This window comes from Bombus pyrosoma, linkage group LG18, assembly GCF_014825855.1.
Source record: "Bombus pyrosoma isolate SC7728 linkage group LG18, ASM1482585v1, whole genome shotgun sequence".
NCBI classification, from domain to species: domain Eukaryota; kingdom Metazoa; phylum Arthropoda; class Insecta; order Hymenoptera; family Apidae; genus Bombus; species Bombus pyrosoma.
This window is the reverse complement of record NC_057787.1, coordinates 1654230-1677703: the sequence shown is the minus strand read 5'-3', so window position 1 is coordinate 1677703 and position 23474 is coordinate 1654230. Positions and strand designations below refer to the sequence as shown.

The following is a 23474-nucleotide window of genomic DNA, read 5'->3' as shown; positions in this document are numbered from 1 at the left end:
CACGCGCTCCTTCCCTGCTATCTGGTCGTATTCTAACACCGAACTCTTCATCCCCCTCTTCCTGTTCCACCCTCTCGTTCTATCGCCTGGACAAGTTACACGGTGATTCGTTGCTCCCTAGAATATGCCCGGGATATTTCGTGCACTGGAATTATGCTCGTGATTGAGATTGTAATTCGGGGAACTAAGAGTAGAGATGATTCGAATAGCGAGAAAGTTTTATTGCCTTGGAAGCTAAGTGATTATGGATTTAGTCATTAGGTGGTATTGACAAAAATCCGCAATCACTTAGTTTCCAAGCCAATAAGACCCAATAGAATAGATGCAGGTAGATGGATGATTTGGATGATTTGAGCATTGAAAGGATGATTATGATGATTATAGCTCTGAGAATATAAATGTTGATTTGCAAATTAGTACTTCTATTATCGTGTGAAGAGAAGTATATACCCATTGCAATGATTAAAGAAGACAACTTATTTAACCTCAATCTATAGATATTGTTTTGCAATCATTAAAAGCACATAAGCAAGATGTTCCTAATCATTTTCAAACGGTGGATAGATCTTTTAAACAAGGAAAAATAACAATTCGCTGATGATCTGTCTTAACGAAGAGATTCGGGCAGAAAAGAGTAGCTTTCACGTTTTGGTAGACGCGGAGGAACCGATTGTTTGCGAGGACTCGAGGTCGAACGCAAGAAGCGGTCACGGATATGACGCGTTTTTATCGACGAGGCGATGGGCAGATCGAAGCGAGCCGTAAACGTGGAGGCCGGATACCAAGATCCTCGCGAGCAGATAGAAAAGAAGGCATCCCACTTTTATACTCTGGAGGTTAAAGTTTACCAAGTTATTCTGACTTTCCCTCCGTCCTCGTCGTCGCCGGTTGGTATCGCGCGGGAAAAGCTACCCCGTCAGCTCGGTTGACGTCTCGCGTCATAGTCACCCTCGTCCCGTCCATCTTCCATCCCCTTTCTCGTCTTCCTCCGACTATCTTCTCGTTCTTCCTCCCTTTTCCAGATTCTTACCGTTCTGTCATCCTTCGATCGACTTTCCCAAGTTTTCCAACTTTCAGGACATCTTTTAAGGAAGCTTCGAAAACTCTTGCTGCTCCATGTTTATGTAGATCTATAGCGCGCAGCGAATTCTTGAAATTAATTCTTTCACACTGCAATAAAACGAAGAGTTTAATAGAAACGATTTCATTTTATTCTATTCGCTTATAGAGAATTTATGGACAACCATATGCAAAGAATATATGTTTTAAACTTTCCATAGAAATATGAATAATAATTGATATTATATGAATAATACAAATAATGAATGACATGAATAATATGAATAATCGTGCTGCGCATGGTGACGTGTAAAATTTTAAACTTGTAGCACCATATTTGATGGTTTGGTCTGGTTTTTGATGGTTAAATCTGCATCCTGAAAGACAGACACTGTGAAAGGGTTAATGTTGACAATGTAAGAGAGACTCTGTATGAAATTTCTGCTCCATCAATTTTTTACCTGTTTATTTTGCAACAAATATTGCTAACCCACTGTAGATCATCTTGTTGCATACTTATTATTTTTTTTTTCACATATGATCTTAATATTAGGTTGTCCAAAAAGTTAGTGTGTTGCATCTTTCTCAGAGATTAGAAGGAAAAATAAATCATAATGGATTCCATTGTAAACTTAGAAATTCTTCTTAATGTGACTAATAAACAAAACTAAATGAATCAGAGTAACATTCACCAAGCCAATTCTATGTTCTAAAGTATTTATACCAACTGCATTGGAATAATTTTTCTCTTTTCTAACCTTAACTTTTGACTTGAAGTTTAGCTTTAACTTCAATCAGAGTAACATTCACCAAGCCAATTCTATGTTCTAAAGTCTTTATACCAACTGCATTGGAATAATTTTTCTCTTTTCTAACTTTAACTTTTAACTTGAAGTGTAGCTTCAACTTCAATCAGAGTAACATTCACCAAGCCAATTCTATGTTCTAAAGTATTTATACTAACTGCATTGGAATAATTTTTCTCTTTTCTAACCTTAACTTTTGACTTGAAGTTTAGCTTTAACTTCAATCAGAGTAACATTCACCAAGCCAATTCTATGTTCTAAAGTATTTATACCAACTGCATTGGAATAATTTTTCTCTTTTCTAACCTTAACTTTTAACCTGAAGTTTAGCTTTAACTTCAACTTTAATTTTAATCTTTTTGCAGTCTTTCATATTTCGTTTATTTCATTTATTTGACATATAATTATCCTTCAGCACGTGACAAAAGATTGATATTTTAGGTTATCCGGAAAGTCTCTTTCATTCTATAAGAAAATAATAGACGCACAATTTTTTTTCTTTTATATTATTTTATTGAATTATGCACGAACGTAATAATAGAAATAGAAATAATAGAAATAAAATTTTAAGTTTTACGTAAATAAAGGTATCTGTCGGATATCTAAAAGTAAAAATCGGATATCTTATATTGTTACAGTGTAACGTGAAAAGAGATTTAAATTCATAAATTTTCTTACTTTTAATGCTATTTTTTTACATTCTTATTTTTTTCTAATTTCTTTTCACTGCATCTCTATCGGAAGAAACGTGTTCACGGAACCGAAAGTTTTGCATTCGTAGAATTTTTGCTGTCCGCTCGCGACCATTTTTCTTTCCCGCCTCTCGCCTCTTTCTTGTCCCGTGTCTCAGCGTCGCGCAAAAAAGTTGGCAATTTTATAACGGAAGTTGGCTGAATACAAAATCAGTGGGCTGTCGCTCTTCACGGCCAACTTGTATCGTGTTTTAATGGAACTGACTCGACGCCGTCAACGAGGAGACACCGTAGACGATTCCTTCGCTTAAATTCTTCGACAAACCTCTTTGTACTTGTACCAACGGGATACCAATTTTATTTCAACAATAAAAAATTCTCATAATACAAAAATGATGAATGTTCATGATATATACATATACTTTTTTTCTTAATTCATTTACTATTTCTATTTTTATGTCTTCCAAATAATTTAAATTTTTCTATGAACATAATAAATATTTTGTTAATTGAATTTAATATTATAAATTTCATATCTTAAACATTATCACAGGTAATATAATTATTTATAATATTACTTCCAAAAAGTTAAAAGTACGCGTTCTTTTATATCAAATGTCCAAAATGCAAGAAATTTTAATGTCAAGGAAATATTATTTTCTCGGTCGTGCATTCTCAACTCTTCGTTATTTTATTTTATTTTATTATCTTTGAAAATCGCCATAGTGCCAACCTTTTTAGGTGAAACCCTTTTAGAAACTTATTGAAAAATCAACCATTACGACCCATAATAAAAGAGAAACACATTTTTATAAGACATGGAAACGTTGAAGATTTGAAAGATTACTTTGGTACTTGATGGTCAATCAGTCGGTTTACAGGGAAATTGTTTATTAAGCAGACAGGAAGTGAACAAGAGATAAATTTTCACTATTATCGCTAATATTCGCAGGTCAAAATGGCAGGCAGGCAATTCCAAGATTATTCACGAAATTTATCGCTATCGTAATCAGACATCTTAGCTTCTAGGTTTCTTCAATCGCTAAGATCTAAGCAGGCTAAGCCTATCAGGTTATTTCATCTATAGATATACACCTTTCAAAATCTGTTTTTGCTATCAGTTCGGTTGTAACACGTTAATGATGAGGTCGGTAGCCCTAAACTGTAAGGGACAATAGAAATGGTAATTTCCGTCTCCATGTCTGCTAATAGTAAGGAGGGAATTACAAGGTAACAACAAGTTAAACAGTCCTGTTGTAAAACAATAATACGGTTAGTGTGTTGCATCTTTCTAGGGGATTAAAAAGAAAAGTAAATTATAATGAATTTCATTCTATGCATAGAAATTCTTCTCAAAGTGATTAATAAACAGAATTAAATGAATTAGGGTGACATTCACAAGTCTTTATACCAACTGCATTGGAATAATTTTTCTGTTTCCTAACCTTAAATTTTAACTTGAAGTTTAGCTTTAACTTCAACTTTAATTCTGATCTTTTTCCAGTCTTCTGCTGGAATGTGTTAATTGCAGCAATTTGATATAAATCTCATTTATTTGACTGCATGTAATTATCCTTTAACGCGACACAAAAGTGTGATATATTTTGCCCTGTAACCTGCAATAGATTCAAGTATACTACTCCATAACGTTTACTTTTTGCAAAATACATTGTATTTGAGCGCTTTTTTCTAACAATATTATCTAAACACACATTCACATTATTAAATACTGCTTATTCCATGAAATTTATCATATTTTAACCATCCTAGAAAATATTGGTCACCAGTGACCAGTGTAATGTATTATGTTGAAGCAACTACTTCAAGAAATACTCTACATTTTTATTTATGTATATCCGTGTCCTGGAGACTGCTATTACTATATTATTATAAATAAGGAGAGATGTATATTATTGTACCCTTGAATATACATTATGTTTTGGTTCGCAAGGTCTAGGAACAGAGGAACTGATAAACAGTCTTCTATTTATGTTCCTTGTAGCCTTTAGCTAAAGCTATAAGGTTAACTTTTTTGGTAATGTCCTTTGCTATAGATGAACGTGCTCCCTACCATGTTCTTATTGTATTGTAACACTGAAAGAGTGAGGATCTGGATCAGTATACACTATATCTGTACTTTTACCTATTTCAATATATATTTCCATTACAAATTCATCCACTGGTTCCTCAATCAGTCAACCTCAACATATTACAATAAATATATATATACAATAGTACACATAAATGATTATAATGAAATTGATACAGACAAGTATAACCATGTTTCTCTCTTAAAGGTATTAATTTTATCAATAGCACATATCATATATACAATATATACAATACATATATACAATAGTACACATAAATGATTATAATGAAATTGATACAGACAAGTATAACCATGTTTCCCTCTTAAAGGTATTAATTTTATCAATAGCCCATATCATATATACAATATATACAATACATATATACAATAGTACACATAAATGATTATAATGAAATTGATACAGACAAGTATAACCATGTTTCTCTCTTAGAGATATTAATTTTATCAATAGCACATGTTATTTTTAAGAAGTGTAAAAGACAGGAAATACAGAACTCTGTATTTTAACCGGTTTCATAGTTCCACAAAATTATTTAATTCATTTAGATATTCCATAAAAAGTGTTCTCTTAATCACAACTCTCTTGCCGCTGTGTGACCCGAGGTCGCATATTATCACGTCAACCATTCAACCACCAACGGTGCCGTCGTATTTCATCCGCGGCAGATTCGCGTATCACAGTCACCTGGTTGCACTTGGCGTGCTCATCCCCTGTGTAACCCTTATCAAACTTCATTATTACAGGTTGTACAAACATAACAGTCCTTTGCAGGACTCTGCTTCCATCGAGTTCTAGACCCGTGAACCGCTTTCGCGGCGCATAGAAGGGGCCGTGTCTCGAGGGTTGAAGGGGGTTGCTTGCTCAACGGATGATATATTATCGGGTGCTGTTTGCGCTTTGACAACATCGCGAGGCATAAAAACGCTGACTCATTTAAAGCGGCCCCCGGGATTGCGCGGTGCTCCGGGAGGTTCCGCGTGCCGGCACCCCTCTCGATCCTCCTCTCACCCTCTTCCAGCGGCATCGCCGTCCAACCTCCCCTTTTCCGTTCTAGAGCGATTCACCCCTCTTCTTGTACCCATCTTTCCCTTCTTTCTATCTCTGTTTCACTGTAAGAGCCGTTCCAGCCTCGTTTTGTCCATCGGTTCCACGGCTCCTCGCTCCACACCCACCACCCACAATTTCCCGGTTTTATCCAGCACCGACTACCCCGTTCCTCCGATTCACCCCCATCTGGAGGACAGCTCCAGCATCTCGTGACTCTGTTTTCTTCCACGCCACTGGCGACTGGACTCATCCTCCTTCTTTCTCGTTCTCTTCTTCACGCTTCTGGCTTCCATCTTCGTTGCAAGCATTTTGCCTGCCTGTAGCCGCACCAGTGGCGCTGCTCCTCTTTTGGTTATCCACAAACTGTCTGCCAACGTTGCCCGTGGAATCAAGCCCCTCTCTCCCGCTGGAATCAAGCGATATCTTCTGTTTCTTTTTTCTTCTCTTTCTTCTTTTGCCGCAGGGAGGAGGAAAGAACTTACACCCTAGGTCGGTACAGCTAACGTCTCTTATAATTGCGATTCTTCCTATAATTCTTATTAAGGCTAATTAATTGCAATGGCTTGTATAATTCAGTTTAGCCAGTGTTTCCGCGTGAAAGGTTTGTTTGGCATTGGTATCTTCCATACCATTGGGATATCGAAGGTGCCTGAATGGTTGGAAAAACCATAGTTTAAATTACTCTTTATTGTTACATTTATAATCTTCGGGCAGATGTGATCATTGCAATACAAATAAATATAATGAGAGGGGCTTGAAAGTATTTGGATAATTAGTATAGTAGCATATCTGTAATTCTCAAACTTCTCCAAATAAATGTTTATTCAAAGGTACCCATTGAGCGATGACTATGTCACTTTGCAGAATTCCATTTCGCCAACCTAACCATCAATTCATACGGTAATTAATCGTACAAGACGATCACAAGTTCTATCTGTAATTTCTCTGTGGTTAGGAATCTTAGGCGTCGAAGTTCATACAGAGAGATGAGACAAGAGAAGAGTAGAGTTGTATCGTTTCATCTAACACTTTGACTGCCACGCGGAAATCACATGTTTCGTTCAGGACGCCACGGGAGTATTTTTATTGTTCAAAGCATATAATGGCAAAATAATAATAAATTGATGATGTAAGATAGCATTCCCCAATGTACCGTTTATCTTATTGGTGCCTTGATAACAGTTGATAGCGACATATCAAAACAAGGCTTCGTTTATTTTAATAAACCATTCGTTGTTTCGTCGCAAGCAAAACGTGCAGAATATTTTGTTGAAACGTGTAGAAGATATTAGTAAACAACATTTGTTCATTTTATATATAACATTAAGGTATGTTCACACTTCTAACCTCAATTATATGATTATAAAGCAGCATTTACGATTATTTTCTAAAGTGTGTTTATAATAATATTGGTAGATTACCCCTCAAAGATATGGATGCAAACACAGTGCACCGTTAGATGCAAGATTTAACCTCATTTTCTTTTATTGATGTTCTAATAAAAATGTTTAATTGTTCAATGGGGCACTTTTTATTTCAAGGTATCTTCTATTTATCAGTTAATTCAATTTTCATTCAATTTTTACAATTGTAGGAAGTTGAAGCGCTCCGGTCACCAATGACCACCGTGGCGTCACAGGAGAAACCGTGGATCATATATGACCCACGTGGCAGTCACAGTGTTAATAAAATTCAAATTCACCCAACTTGAACGTTCTGCATACTCTAATTAATGTAACAAAGTGATCACAAGTTGTTTCATACGTTCTGTCCCTAATTTCTTCCGCGGAGTAGCAATCTTAGACGGAAGTTCGTGCGAGTTTAGGTGAGAGGAGGGTGGAGGCGTAGGATCGGAGAAATGTGGGTCGCAAGGCGTCCCTCGAGTGGATCTGGCGGGGTATTCAATGGGGTAAATGGGCTATTGCATATTAAATACGCCGATAGGGGAACGAAACGAAAGAAGATGGGAGGAGGGGGACGTAGAATGGTCCTGGGTTCTGGGAGGAACGTGTGGAGCAATGTGTGTAAGCTTGATGCGGTTATTGATTACAGGCTACTGTCATTGACGGCCCGTCATATGGAAACGGTGACCGTTTTTCGTTACGCATACACGAATATGCCACGCTACAACGGGGCCATCGTACTCGCTCTCGCAAATGCCCATCAATTTCTACGCCCCGTCCTGTTCGATTCGCTACTTTCTCTTCTTCCGCTTCTTCTATTTCCCAATTTCCAGCCGTGTCGAACTTGCTTCGAATGGTTTTTTCAATGAAATTGTTACGACAAGTGACGGTTACTTGACGTACATCTTGAGTTTTGTCAAAATTGACGAACACGGCTTAGCAATTATATGAAATATATTGGACAAAATATGGTCGAATCGTTATGAAATTATAGTCAAATTCTTAGCCCTTAACGCTCTGACTTTTAATTGTAAATATCGGCCAGCAACTTCAATTTATTCTCATCATATTAGGTTGTCTGAAAAGCTTCTTTCGTTTAATAAAGTGATAATAGATGAAGAAGAATTTCTGTTTTATATTATTTTATTGAATTAGGTATGATCCATTTCGTTCTATTTCTATTATTATGTTCGTGCATAATTCAATAAACTAATATAGAACAAAGAACATTGTGCGTCTTATTATTTCCTTATAAAACGAAGGAAACTTTTCAGGCAACCTAATACTTCGACTTGCAAGTTTTTAAGTGTCACATTTGAAATGCTACAATGACGTGTATATAATAATATTAAAGTCATTGAAAATAATACTTATACTTATCTATGGAAGATATAATTAATATAATAATATCTATAATTCTTATTCTATTAATATAATTTTGATTACAATATCTATATAAATTATTAATTCGAATCGACTTAATAATCGAAAATGAATATATATTATACGAACGTGTCTGTTCGCCGAAAATTGCCTACCTGATTTTTCAACGTAGATGCATGCAAAACTTCCTAAACTAGACATTCTATGACGAAGGTACAAAAAGTTAGGTACAAATGTAAAATCTAAGCAAAAAAGAACACTAGGGATAAATAGGATTTCGACGTAGGCAACGTTGTAATTTCAATGAGTTAATTCGTGTCAGGTAAAGGAGGCACAAAACGAAAGGAAAAACAGTATAATCATATAATCGTATATGCTTCCAGAGAAAGATAACAATCTATGTAAAGATAATGGTCACTTAATAAATGAGGATGTCATAAATTTATGTACAAACAGGTCTATGTGATTCTTGCGAAACATTAAGAACGAATATTTCACACATATTCTAAACTCGTGTAATTTTCAATATCAATGGTATTTCACACTTATTAACAATCGTATCTGAAAAAAAAAAATAGTAACTTTATTGAAATTTGTGTAATTTTGTGTGTTAGGTTAGATTTGTCGCCTGTAGTGACATACATATATGAGTATCAGTGTGTGAAGTATGTACGTGCACAGCGTCTGGTAAAACAGATGAATGCAACTGTTCCGTTGGTAGTGCGGTATAGAAGATGGAGGGGCAAAGAGAATGCTGAGACGCGTGCAAATGTATATCGACGAAGATCTTGTCAATCACATATTAAATGAATCTGAAACTATTTTGATATCAGTTCTAAGTGTAATCTAAGTGTTCCTGTACATTTATTTCGGCGATTAAGATCCGCAATTCTCAACAAACTTTTATAGAATGGACTTCATTATTATTGGAAGCTTCCTTTCAAAATCGAAACAAAGCTATTTTGAGATTGAATGTTAATATCTAGATTTATTATAACTAAACTTATGTTTATGTAAAGTTTGATTTCCAAGAATGCAACTAAAGAAATGGAATGTAAATAGAGATTTCATATTCCAAATATTACAAACCACATACTTTACGTGTTTTGTATATTCACACATATTACGTACGTTCTATACATTTCTAGTTATTTAACCATGTTAACTGCGTTCGACGTGTGTACACGTCAATTCAAAACTTTACTTCGGTGCGGTTGACGTGTATACTCGTCGTGTGAAATAAAAGATTAACATTTACAATAAAAATTCTAAATTTTCGTGAAAAAGTAATATAAGGGACTTCTAGTTTTATGCTTCCTTTATACTTCCAGTAAACTTATTGTTTGTTTTATAAGAAAAAGTTTGATTATTTATTTAATTGTTTTGTGTTTTATACCAGCTACACCATCAAAAGAGAATCCACGTCACGTTACTAGTATTCGACCTGCAAAGTGCTACTTTCTGTGGTACGGTACCTTACTTTCAAAAATACCACACTGAAATCAATTTAATTTCTTAAATTATTTTTCTTTAATGTTTCTTGTTTATGAATTTTATTATTTTTTAGCAATTCTTAAGTTTTTAATAACAGTACCTTTTTCAACAATGAATTGTTAACTTTTTATCGAATGATTCCTCGTTTTGATTTACTTTTATCGTAAAATTAATAATAGAAACATTTTACTTGCGCAGCCCGTAAGGGATTTTTGAAACTCGGCAGACAACACGCTAAATTTTCCATAAATATATGGACATCTCCACTTTAACTATAATTTTCGTCAAATATATTATTCAATTTTCAAAATGAACGTTCTTTCAATCATTTACGCTGAAAATTCTGCGAAATATTAGGTTGGCAACTAAGTGATTGCGGATTTTGTCATTATCGCCTAATGACAATATCCGCAATCACATAGTTGCCAACCAAACACGATATCGATTGATCAAGGAAAAGAAAGGAAAAAAAGAAACGGAAGCGGAGGACAAAAAATGAATGAGTTTGGCAAAGAGTTAGACAAAGTCACAGTTACCGTGAACATCGACAGACAGAAGGCCAGAGAGGAGCGGACAGAACGAGAGTCCCGAGGACGTGTGTCCCCAAAAGCCGTAGAGCTCAGCGTTGAGTGATGGCCGCTCAGTCGACCTCGTAACCGGCGCCATACATCATTCAAGATGGCTGGCTTCTCACGCTGCTCGGGGAGAGACAAGGGTGACAACCCTCCCGTCTCTGCTTGCTACTTTTGACTGGCTACGTCTACGCCTTCGCTGATAATCGTGTTACGAAGATATCAATCTTGGAGCAACATCCCTCTCGCTTCTTCGTTGCAAACTGTATTAACGTTAAAAATGTGAACACACGCGGAAGGGACTTGGAGGTGTAACTTGTTCACTTTTTAACTTCTCCTTCTTTTTCGGACAATCAAAAAATTTAAACACCATCGAAAGGTGTTTCAATTGATTCTTCAAATTTTTGCTCATTTTCGTTCCCCTTTAATGTTTTGGGAGAATGTAACGAGGGATGAACTTTAAGAGACAGCCCTTGTAAGATTTATTATATGCTTTCAGCTTCGTGATTTTATTTTTTCTTTGTCTTTCTCTCTTTCCTGTTTCTTAAAGTTTGTTTATAGTGGGTGAAAAGTGTCTCGATACTGGATATGTTGAGATGTCTTGGCAAATTTGGAGACGAGTCTTGTTTGGTCGCTTATAGTTCCTCGTCTATATTAGAATTTCTTTAAGGTTTACATTTTGTATTATAACAACAGAAATGTCGAGAGGTAAATTTATAACTCTGTGTTAATCACGTTTAATCATAAAATCACTCCACTATCGAGTAACGTTACTTGGAAGATTAACAGTTTTCTGAAATAACTATAATCGCTTAAAATCGAGCAAAATCCAAGGAATTACTATTTCAAAAATGACGTAAGAAATTAAGAGCATACAAAAGTATCTTGTACGCCACCTACCATGGACAATCTTGTACTAACCGGTCTTTTCCCACTTAAGATCCAGCCAAGAAATCTACCTTACCAGCATTAGATTCATAGAAAACTTCAAGTTTTTCCTAGTTTTCGCTATTGTTCCTAGATGAACCAGCCACCAAAAACACATTAATGAAATGTTAATACAATTCCGTTTTTCTCTTCGTTGCAAAAAATAAACGCGACAAAGGATCCACATTAAGCGTCCACCTCAGAAGTTTCTTTGGAAGTGGAGGAAAAATAACAGTGTGACATCGCGACAAGCGGTATAAAACGCACGAAAATTTAATTAAAAGGCGACGGAGACGTCACCGCGTCAGTTCGAGGGATGAAAGCACGGCGTTATTAATATAATTTTGGTTCCCGCGTTCATATTTTCGCTCTGTCCCACAGACACCTATCATTCCACTTTCCCCTTTTCGTCGAATTTTCCACGAACATTCGTAAGCATTTGTCCCTCGAATGAAAATTGCATTCGGAATTCCCGCGCTTTCATCCCATCTCGCAAGGATTCCTTAATAAGCCTCTTTCAAATGAAAAATCTTTAATCGTCCTCATAAATAACGAAAGAAGAGAAGAAACGAGCCAAATAATATTTCGATAATATTGAAAAAATTGCTTAATCAAATTTAAAAAATAATTTGTTCAATTTTTATGAGCGTGATCAGAGCGCGAAGATTTATCTGGCGCGCCATGTTAGCAACGAAATATCGTTCCACGATTTCAGTATTATTCTAGATTTCTAAAATAAATGGTTATGTTTTTCTAAAGACAATAACGCTCGTCTATCTATCATGGGTCCGAGCAATATTGGCGTATCCATCGGATGTAATATTGAAATTGTATTCTTTCGTAATATGAGAGTTATTTATGAAACGTAGCAGGCAATATAGCGCGCGGGGATGGCGCTGAAATCTGATGGTGGCGTTACAATATGATGCGAAGAGGATCGGAGGCCTCCTTGAAATGCAGACCGTGCGTGACACTTCCTCCCACTTATGAAATATTTCCTCGTCCTTTATTAGATAAATCGACTAAACATTTCTGCTGCAGTAATATTTCTATTTTCCAATAGTCAAACTGTCCTATACTTTGCATACGATGTTTCTCTTTAAATCGTTATTTAGTCAACTTCTTACAAACTTACAAGCGTATTTCTTTCATTTCCCTATAAATTCTTTCTCACAATATCACAGTAATCATATTTCTGCTTCGTACTCACCTGTATTTTTATTCTCGAATAGCCAAGCTGTCTTATATTTCATATACGATATTTTTTTATTGGGTTGGCAATTAAGTTGGTACTTAGTTGTCAACCCAATATGTCAACTCGTTCTTTATCGATAATATCACATTACTGATATTTATTTCATATCATCCAGTATATTTATTTTCTACTAGACAATCTGTCTTCCATTTTACATACGATATTTTCTCCACAACTCGTTATTTAATCAACCCTTTATGAGTTCCATATTTCTTTCAGTTCTCCACTCAATCCTTTCTCGATGATATCAGAATGGTCTCGGGATTCGATAAAGATCGTGATTAATATATCTGACGATGAACAAGGAGAAAGAAAGCCGCGGAACACGATATTTTCCCGTTGCGGGACTTTTCAGAAAACACGCTGGCAGCGTGTAACGTGTACGGTTAGAGCTCAACGAAGCGACAGCTGTTCGCCGGTTGGCTGCGCTATTCGATTGTCTCGCTCTTGATGATTGATGATCGTTCGGGGTAGCTGCTGCTGCTGCTGCTGCCTGCCGCTGCCCGCCACCTTGACACCGCGTCTGTCTTTTCCCTCATTTCCCGCCGCCTCTTTTTTTCGTTTCCTTGGCGATTCCAGTGCATCGTAGCCGGTCGATGTACCAGCCCGGAATACTATTTTCTCCAGCAATTCACCAGCCACGATTCCGTCTCCTTTTAATCGCAACTTCTTGATATTCGGGTCGACTTTAACGTAACTGCCTCGAAGAAAGTTTTCACAGTTCGGCTTGACGTAATTTTGAAGAATGTAGCGTGTAAATTTGTTTTGATGTTGAAAAAGTAGTAAAATATAGTAAGGTATTGTAAATAATGTGATTTCAAATGTTATATACACATGCGTTATTTAATTTACCTTCAGATGACGGGAGCTGGATCAACTGTATTATTGAAATTTATTCATTTTTACGCTATATGTTGAAAATGACAACGTGAGTTCGCGCTCGCCATCTATATACAGATGCGTTAGTTACAATAAATAGTAACTAGAAGATAGTTCTAGATATAATCGATAGATTTAATCGATAGGTTTCAGATATTCTTTTGTTTTTATCCCTAGTCTATATAAGAAAGTGCAATAAAGGTTATCAGCTGAGAACGGTGTGATAGATTTATCCGAGGAATAAACTAATAGCTATTGTGATGCTACCACTAAATACAGAAATAACAACATTATATTTTTGTGTTACGTTTTGAATATATTGTTTATCGTGATATTAAAATATTGAAGGAGGTTAAAGTACTTTGTTGTAAAATACTGTAAAAAATGTATTAGGTTGTTCGAAAAGTTTCTTTCGTTTTATAAGAAAATAATGGATGCACAATATTTTCCGTTTTGTATTATTTTACCGAATTACGTATGATCCATTTTGTTCTATCAAAATAAAGATCACAACGTTCGACAGGTTAGGTTTCTTGTTTGTGTAAAGATGCGTTGTTGTAAAAGACGTGTCTGTAAAAGAGAGACACTTTTCGAACAACCTAATATTTTGTTTTAACAGTTCTATTTTTGATTTTTACAAAATTTCAGCTGTACCAATATTCCTGTTTGGTTACAAAGTAAGATCAAGTGGTAAGAAAATTAACAAAAATGTCTTGATCACGTCTTTTCCTGTGATCCTCGTATCAATCTTAAAATAACGACACGCAGCCTTCGTCAGGTGAGAATTAAAACGACATTTTCCAAGGAAAGAGAAAGAAATTGAAATAAATTTCCAATCCCCAACAGGTTCCTCTCTCTACTCTTATTTACACGCGTGCTGCAGACAATTAAACCTGTCGCTAAAAAGGTGAAACACGCGTTTCTTCGCGTCGAAATGGACACTGGAACCGCGCTGCCGGTTGTCAGTGTCCAGCTCCGAATATCCCAAAGAGCTGTTGGCCAGTAGCAAAAAACGCAATTCCAGCGGCGCGAACGCGGCCAATTCCGCTCGAATCCCAATCCGCTTGGCGTACAAGGCAAAAAGAAGATGTGCACGCTGTTCTACCTGGCGAGCCAAGGGAATTAGCCTTCGGGAATCGCGGTCGCGATGCATAATGCAGGGGTAGCCGCGCTGGATTTATGTAACTTAATTTGTAACGCGCGACGTCCGACTGTCCTGTCCGTCTAAGAACAAGTTCGAAGAGGAATAAAGGGGCGGATGAGGTGGAGGGGATCATCACGAAAGCTACGCACACGCGAGACCGTGTAATAATGGTGAACTCGATGAGCAAGTTTTTCACTTTGCATGCAATAAGCGAGCAAACTCGACGAAATGCTCCTCCTTCCGCAACAGCGCGCCATACCAGCGGTTTTAATAAAATCTCGTTGATCTAATAACACGAGTGTGACCGTGGCTAAAAAGAAATCGAGGTAAGAGTGACGCTGACAAAGAGGGGAAAAGATATTGGGAAATAAAGGAAGCTGGCAAGGATGGAGATGCTTGTCATGGTTGCTGGTGAAAAATGTTACCATGGAATGGTGGGCTGTTCCTTTTTGTTGATTTCTGGCTAGGGAAGGCACTCTTTTGACAACTGTGATTCAGAATTTATATGCAAAATTTGCCTACTCAGGTTTAGCACAATTATAGTAGCACTCTGTTTATATGAACCTATCAGTAGACAAACCTATGAATCTATCAATAGATGAAGCTTATATATGTGAATTTAATCAACAAAACAAATAAATGAATTTAATGAACAGTAGTTGGTGCAATCGAACGTTCACTGAAATTTCGTTCAGATAAATAAAAGTCATATAAACGAAGTTCTACTGTAAACATGTCAATTCAATGAACGAGAATGTGAAAATTCTTCTCAATATATGGATTCTACGTAAGATACAGGACAATAGAGTATGTCTTCGAACTTTACCTCGATAAATTTAGAATCTACTTCCTGAAACCTCTTCGTCTTGCTCGGACTCTCAGCTGCTGCTTCATTTAAAAGCCACAGGAAACAAAAAGTAACGTATCACAAATTCAAAAGCATTGTCGAACCGATGTTGACCAGGTATCCAATTTTCAAGTAATAACGAAGAAACGAATCGTCACTGACGATTTTCCATCCGTCGCTAAGGAAGATCCACGTGATCGCGTAACTTGTTCGCGAACTCGTGTAAAGTTGATGCTGTAGCCGTCGGATCTTGCTCGTATTGCGCAAATAGGCGAACTGAAAACGCATTGACACGAGAGAAGCCGTCTAATGCAAAAGGGGAAGCCGAGAGGAAGGACGATGGAAGAAGAGAACGAAGCTGATGCTGAATAGCGCCCTACCTGGTCCCCAAAGTCATAAATCATTTCCCCATGATACTACCCTTCTGCGTTTCCCTGCAGCATAACCTCGGTGATCGGCGACCGGCCAACATCACCTGCAATCCAGACTCCGTCATCTCGATCCTTGACCGCGTGCTCCAGGATCAGTGATATGTCGTGATGCACGCGTGCGCGTCCTAATCCGCGTATCCTTTAGTTAAAAACAAATTTACGACGACTTCAGTGGTGTTTTCTTTGTTGATCGAATTTGTTTGTTGCGAATGGAACAATTGTTTAAAGAGAGCTTGAAATTGGAAGAACAGTGGATCATCACGTTGATGGTACCGGCACGTGGATTTGGCGTTGAAAATAAGAATATTGAAACAATATTGGAAAATTGGTTGTTAAAACTATAGAAGTGATTCGTTTGGTTGTATGAAGTAAACCTTCTTTTTAAATCGTCAAAGAATTTTCTATGAGAAAATAATTTTTTTATTTGAACGACTGCTGTATTGTTATGGGATTTTTATGGAGTCACTGAGTCTTAGTGGAACATACAAGTTTATTCTAATTGGAACTGTGTGTTTCGTTACAAAAGTCATATTGTATTTAATTTCTTCAAATTCGAGTGGCATTTATTTAAAAATCTAAATTATTAAAAAAAATCTATTTAGAGAAGGTTAGATAAATTGGGCGAATAGTTGTATTTATAGAAAGGATACGTTTACCAGTTTGTTAATAAATCATTTTGATTGATCTATCCGGTGTTAAGGAATTAGAACTTGATCACCCTTTATATACATATGAAAGTACCCTTATGATTTCATTCATCGATGATTATATTAAGTTTCAGTTGAATTTTTCCCGGCAACGATCCTTAAATTTACATTTGTTGGAACGTTAAATCTTTTGGCAGTGGAAGAGAGAAGTCCTTCGGAGTTGGAATCGTTCGCCACGACAAACGTAAAATTAATAGCCGTCCTTTACTGCGCGGTCCTATAGTCAGGCATAGGCTGGTGGGGGACCATAAATTTCAGCACACAGATTCAAAATGATCCCCTTTATTGCCCGAAACCTGGGTTAGTTCTACCTCGACTTGGACCCCGTGCAGTTGGTCCATCGACTCTCGAGTCTCGTTTCTTTCGTGGCCGTGGATTTCCTTGCTTTCTCTTGGCTCAACCAAACTCGCCGTTAATCGTGAGTCGTTGCTCCCGTCGCACCGTGCGAATCGCCCTTAGATTGCTCGGTGTCGCCGCCAGACGTGAATGCAACAACGTGGATGTCGAATGGATCCTTGCACTTTTTCCATTGTCAAAGTAAGTACTACAACATGGATTATATGGCAATGTAAAAGTATCATTTTAATAATTGGAATTTTTCAAGAAATTAACGTTTTGCGTTCTTAGTAATGTACTGTCGATACCGTAATTGAAGTGTACCAAATGAAGTGTATCGCTGTATATTAGTATTTGATAGTCGGTTTGATAGATGTTTATAATTGCTTGTTTTTTCTCTTAATTATGGCGTAAATGTTTGATCGATGGCACGTACTGATTGCAGCGCTTCTAAATTTCCTGAAAATATTCGGCTGTTAGCGTAATCGATTAATTAAAGTTTCATTCCTATAATTGTTGCATAAATACTAGAGTTTAATAACCGTGCATGTATAAGTAATTTAATTTGTTTGTATAAGTAGTTTGATTTGACAGATTTGTTACTTTTTGTTATCATTGACGAGTGCAATTGACTAGACTAATGAAACATTTTCCCCTGAATAAAAGATTACATATAGAGCGTTCCAGAAAGAGTAAATAATTTTTGCATCGTCCTTCGGGATAGTTAAAAGGCGAGATGAAAATATTTTTATTTAATCCTATCAATTTTTTATTCGTCCAAAATCGTCAAGTGAAACAGACAAATAACATGGCTGACACCACCTATCGGTGACCTCTCGAACGGTATTAAATCTCCAAGGATCTCCGAGGTGGAGCCACGATGTTGATTCACATCGTGTGCTTCCTTTTTTCTATGTCTTTTCGTAACAAAAGCGTTAATGTGGAAACTTCATATTTCATCTTAAATATTCTGCATTTTTTATTTTAACAGTTGTCCATCAGAATGACCATTTATTTTTCTTTCTTAATTCGTTTCTTTTGCATCTACACAAACAAGAAATCCATGAAGAGAGATGCTGCCATCCCTTCGCACGTAATCGTAAGGTTGCGTCTCTGTACAGTTCTTACCAAAATTCTTCTTCAAAGATCTCCTCTCTATTTTAGTCGCTTGATTCATAAAACGGTTACTAACCATTTATTATACATTTCTCTTTCTATCACTATCATCTACATTTATTATATTCTTTGTTAAATTATTTATCATTCATAAATAAAACTATGAATCGTTAGTTATCGTGCATTAAGACTGTCTCTTGAATATCCGTAACTAAGGTTAAACAAAGTTCGTAATCTCAATCCCATATGATTTCCATTCACCTTCCGTTGCAGTTCTCGGAATTTAAATACAAGAAAATACAAGAAAAAAAGGAACATTATCTTCAGATTCCATTTCAAAAGAAAAAAAAATCGCTCGATTCCCAAGACACTGTACGGATATGTAGGTTTTCGTTTCGATGACGACGAAATGAAGAGAGATAGGAAGAGTGAAAGAGAAGGGGAGGGGAAAGAGCAAGATAGAACAGCCGCGTTTTATTCACGACGCTCCAGATACTGCAGCCATTTTATATAGATTGCAATGTATTGATCGTCTCCGCCAACAGCCGACATTCTACGTAGTATCAGAATGACAGGCTGGCAGATGGAATCGCAACTTCCCCTTCCCCTTTTTCCACCAACTGCCACCACGTTCCAACCCCCTTTCGATGCTTTGGACTGCCTGCCAACCCCTCGTCTCCGCCTATACCTATGTACACTTTCTGCTTAGCTACTTACAGAAACCTGCCTCTTCTGTATTCGTGTACCTTCACATCTACATATCTATCTGTATACTCTACGCTGTACACACATTTCCTATGTGTGCATGAAACGTAGACTTGAGTCCCGCTACGTGGATCGCATATACGTCTGTCTAGATATGTAAAGAATATGTAAATAACAGGGAGTGGTTAGATATGTACGAGATATATCGCGGTTTTTATTTATCCTTTTTGCAAGGAGGTTAGGATAAATGAATTTGTCGGTGGCACAGAGTGCAGCACCATGTCGACGATCCTCGAATGCTTGTCGAAAATCGAACGATCAACGAAGCTTCTTTCTATGGACGAAATTAATCTATTTTTTGTCACTTTTAGTACTGTCACAGATTTCTTCGTTTCTTTTTCTTTTTTGTTTCTTTTTTTTTTTCGTGCTGAGAAATAGAGGTTGTTCGATGAAGTTATTTTTAACAGCAACGTTTAACGCACGCGTACGTGTCGTGCTTTCTGTTTGTCTCTTTAACCGGTTGCCGGATGGATAAATAAATTCGTTGAGGATGGAGTGGCCCGTTAAACAAACCGCTGGTTTTTTTTTTCTATTATTACTAGAATTTCGAGATTCTAGTAATTCCAGGCTGATTTATAGATCATGCTAACTGATCCTGGTTTGTGAGTGACCGAATTTGAATATTCGATTTCGTGTTTGTTTGAGAAAGCAAAATGGACGTACAGTATTTCGTTTCTGTTTTCTGGATTTTCCTATTTCTGAAAGAATTTTAATGAAGAATTCGAAGCTCTTCATGGTGGCTGCTTATTAAAAATTATTGCTAGCTTTAATTTGAAACATTGAGAGACCTGGCAACGGTGTGGCGAAACAGATATTTCCCCCTCTCTCGACTCTGCCCCGTCGTCCCAGGACGAACATCCACTTTTTTAATTAAAATCACACGCCACCCACACCCTCAAACCTTCCGCGTGAATAGGTTTTATTAAATTAGTTTCAAACCTGATATAAACAAGCTGTAAGATTGCATCGTTTGTAAATCGTTCTGATTTGTAAACAATCTTCGTACTAAACGAAGATATACAAAAATAAATAAATAAATGTTAAAAAATATCTCACAGAATTATGGATAAAGATAGAAAAAGCTCCAGTTTTTTTTTTTTTTTGATATTTATTTGTCGTATCAAAATATGATAAATGTACTAAAGAGACACGCCCAGTAAAAAATTCATCGTCTTTCAGAAATCTTTCCTGGCTGATGCTACACGAATTCGTATTGTCAGTTTCATTTCGCTAGAAATCTCTTTCTGTTAAAGAACACGCGATAGATTACCAGGAGAAAGCCGCGATAACGTGTTCGCATTCGCGTCCACTTCACCCTGACAAATGATTGTCTTCTTCCGTTACACCCCCGCGTCTCGCAGCAAGTATTATCGAGCCTCAATATTGTTGCCCTTGCCGTGTCTGAACGAGATCATTTTTACCGATAGAGACACTTCCACCGATGGAAATGAACTTTGCTTTTAGATCTTCCTCGAGTTTACGGTTTTTATATTTTGAAATTATCGGAAGAATTTTAATCGATCGATTATCTCGGTTATCTATCGGCAAATGCATGTACCGTGCGATGCTAATTGGAAGATTATTAATTACGAAGTAAATCGAAGATAATTTAGAAAACTGGAGGAATTTTAATTTTAAAGTCCATAACTCTTTTAACAGACTAGTGAAGATATTTTTTAATTTATTACCTATCAAATTCTCGAATTTTTTAGATAACAAATTTTCAAACTGCCGAAATTGCCCATAGTGAAAATTTCAAATTTAGAAATTTCGAATTGTCAAGTCAAGTCAAGTTGTCAAATATTTGAAATTTTCAAACTTCAAATCTCCAAACAAATCTTCGAACTGTCGAAATTGCCCAGAGTGAAAATTTCAAATTTCAAAATTTCCAATTGTCAAGTCAAGTTCAAACAAATTTTCGAATTGCCGAAATTCACCAGAGTGAAAATTTCAAATTTCGAAATTTCCAATTGCAAAGTCAAGTCAAGTTGTCAAATATTTGAAATTTCCAAACTTCAAATCTCCAAACAAATCTTCGAACTGTCGAAATTGCTCAGAGTGAAAATTTCAAATTTCAAAATTTCCAATTGTCAAGTCAAGTTCAAACAAATTTTCGAATTGCCGAAATTCACCACAATGAAAATTTCAAATTTCGAAATTTCCAATTGCAAAGTCAAGTCAAGTTGTCAAATATTTCGAAATTTCCAAGCTTCAAGTTTCCAAACAAATTTTCGAACTGTTGAAATTGCCCACAGTGAAAATTTCAAATTTCAAAGTTTCCAATTGTCAAGTCAAGTACAAAAAAATTTTCGAATTGCTGAAATTCCCCACAGTGAAAATGTCAAATTTCGAAATTTCCAATTGTCAAGTCAAGTCAAGTTGTCAAGTGTTTGAAATTTCCAAGCTTCAAGTCTCCAAACAAATTTTCGAACTGCCGAAATTCCCCAGAGTGAAAATTTCAAATTTCGAAATTTCCTATTGTCAAGTCAAGTCCAAACAAATTTTCGAATTGCCGAAATTGCCCACAGTGAAAATTTCAAATTTCGAAATTTCCAATTGTCAAGGCAAGTCAAGTTGTCAAATATTTGAAATTTCCAAGCTTCAAATCTCCAAACAAATTTTCGAACTGCCGAAATTTCCCAGAGTGAAAATTTCAAATTTAGAAATTTCCAAGCTTCAAGTCTCCAAACTTGCAAAGTCTGGAAACATCATATTCGTAGACTTTCTCAATTTTCAACCATCGAGTGTTGAAATTTTCGCAATTCCTAAACATCAAAATTCCAGAATTTCTGAATTCCCAAACTATCTTCACGCAATACGTTTCCAAACGTTCAAATGTAAAATCTACAACAATAGAATATTCCAACGTTCACCTCGCACTTTATCCTCGCCACCTTACAAACCGTTTACCCTGAAAAATCTTTTTCTTTCTCTTGATTCCTCAAACGTAAAGAGATTTCCTGCTGTACGCTCGCTATCTCCACCAGCTTGAACGTCTGTCGTGCGATATTAGGTTCTCGATTCGAGGCCGCGAAATAAGGGGCGCGAGCATAGAGGGTGGGAAGGGGAATGCAGGGAAAAATGAAGGACAAAGGATAAAATGGGAAGGACGGTGGAAAAGCGGAATCTCCTGTTACGTCGGCTTTCAGATAGGGTGGACCTTTCGTCCGCAAAAATGCCCCGCGAGACCCGCGTCAACGTCCTCGAAGGAACCCTCCGCGTTCCCTGTAAACCCTCCTCTTCGTAACCGTCGGCGAACACTTGGACACCGGGAACGACGACAAGGAGCTCTCTGACTAGACGTCACTCAGATTCCAACTTCCCTCCATTCTTCTGGGCGACCATGATTTATGGTCTCGCTTAATGCAACTCTCCTCGCGAACGCTCGCACGCGGAAATTCGGATTAACCGGTCAGCTGTGCACGGAAAAAGTACTCGATATCCAGATATGAGCGTGACGGAAGCTGGTTTGGGTTGGATTTCGCTTGTTTGTTCCGATTGATGAAGTGTGTTTTTCGAACTTTTCCTTCAACGTCCAAATGGATGCTGCAAATGTTTGCATGTAGAGTTTTCGTGATTTTATTTGATGCACGTCGTTAGTATTGGGATATACAGGTATTGCGTTTGCATAGGATGTGATATGTTGTACAAAGTGGATGATTCTACTGATTTTGTTTCATAATTCTTTCATCATAAGTACACTTAATTATTTATATGTAATGTGAATATTAAAATTTGCTTTAGTTGTTACTACTTAAGTAGGTGCTTCAGTATCTATGGTTGTGTATTTTATTTTATAATTGTTTCATCATAGGTTCATTTAATTATTTGTGTGCAATGTGAATATTAAAATTTGCTATAGTTGTTACTACTTAAGTAGGTGCTTCAGTATCTATGGCTGTGTGTTTTATTTTATAATTGTTTCATCATAGGTTCATTTAACTATTTGTGTGCAATGTGAATATTAAAATTTGCTATAGTTGTTACTACTTAAGTAGGTGCTTCAGTATCTATGGCTGTGTGTTTTATTTTATAATTGTTTCAGCATAGGTTCATTTAATAATTTGTGTGCAATGTGAATATTAAAATTTGCTATAGTTGTTACTACTTAAGTAGGTGTATCAGTATCTGTGGCTGTGTGTTTTATTTTATAATTGTTTCAACATAGGTTCATTTAATTATTTGTATGTAATGTGAATATTAAAATTTGCTATAGTTGTTACTACTTAAGTAGGTGCTTCAGTATCTATGGCTTTGTATTTTATTTTATAATTGTTTCAGCATAGGTTCATTTAATAATTTGTGTGCAATGTGAATATTAAAATTTTCTATAGTTGTTACTACTTAAGTAGGTGTATCAGTATCTGTGGCTATGTGTTTTATTTTATAATTGTTTCATCATAGGTTCATTTAATTATTTGTATGTAATGTGAATATTAAAATTTGCTATAGTTGTTACTACTTAAGTAGGTGTATCAGTATCTGTGGCTGTGTGTT

At 36.4% G+C, this 23474-nt stretch overlaps 1 long non-coding RNA gene across 1 annotated transcript; it reads left to right on the top strand.

Moving 5' to 3' along the window:
- The first annotated feature begins 13857 nt into the window (after positions 1–13857).
- Positions 13858–16602, top strand: LOC122577190. Its single transcript, XR_006320120.1, has 3 exons — positions 13858–13982; positions 14280–14409; positions 14478–16602. It is a non-coding gene; the product is annotated as an uncharacterized LOC122577190 (long non-coding RNA).
- Positions 16603–23474: the final 6872 nt, after the last annotated feature.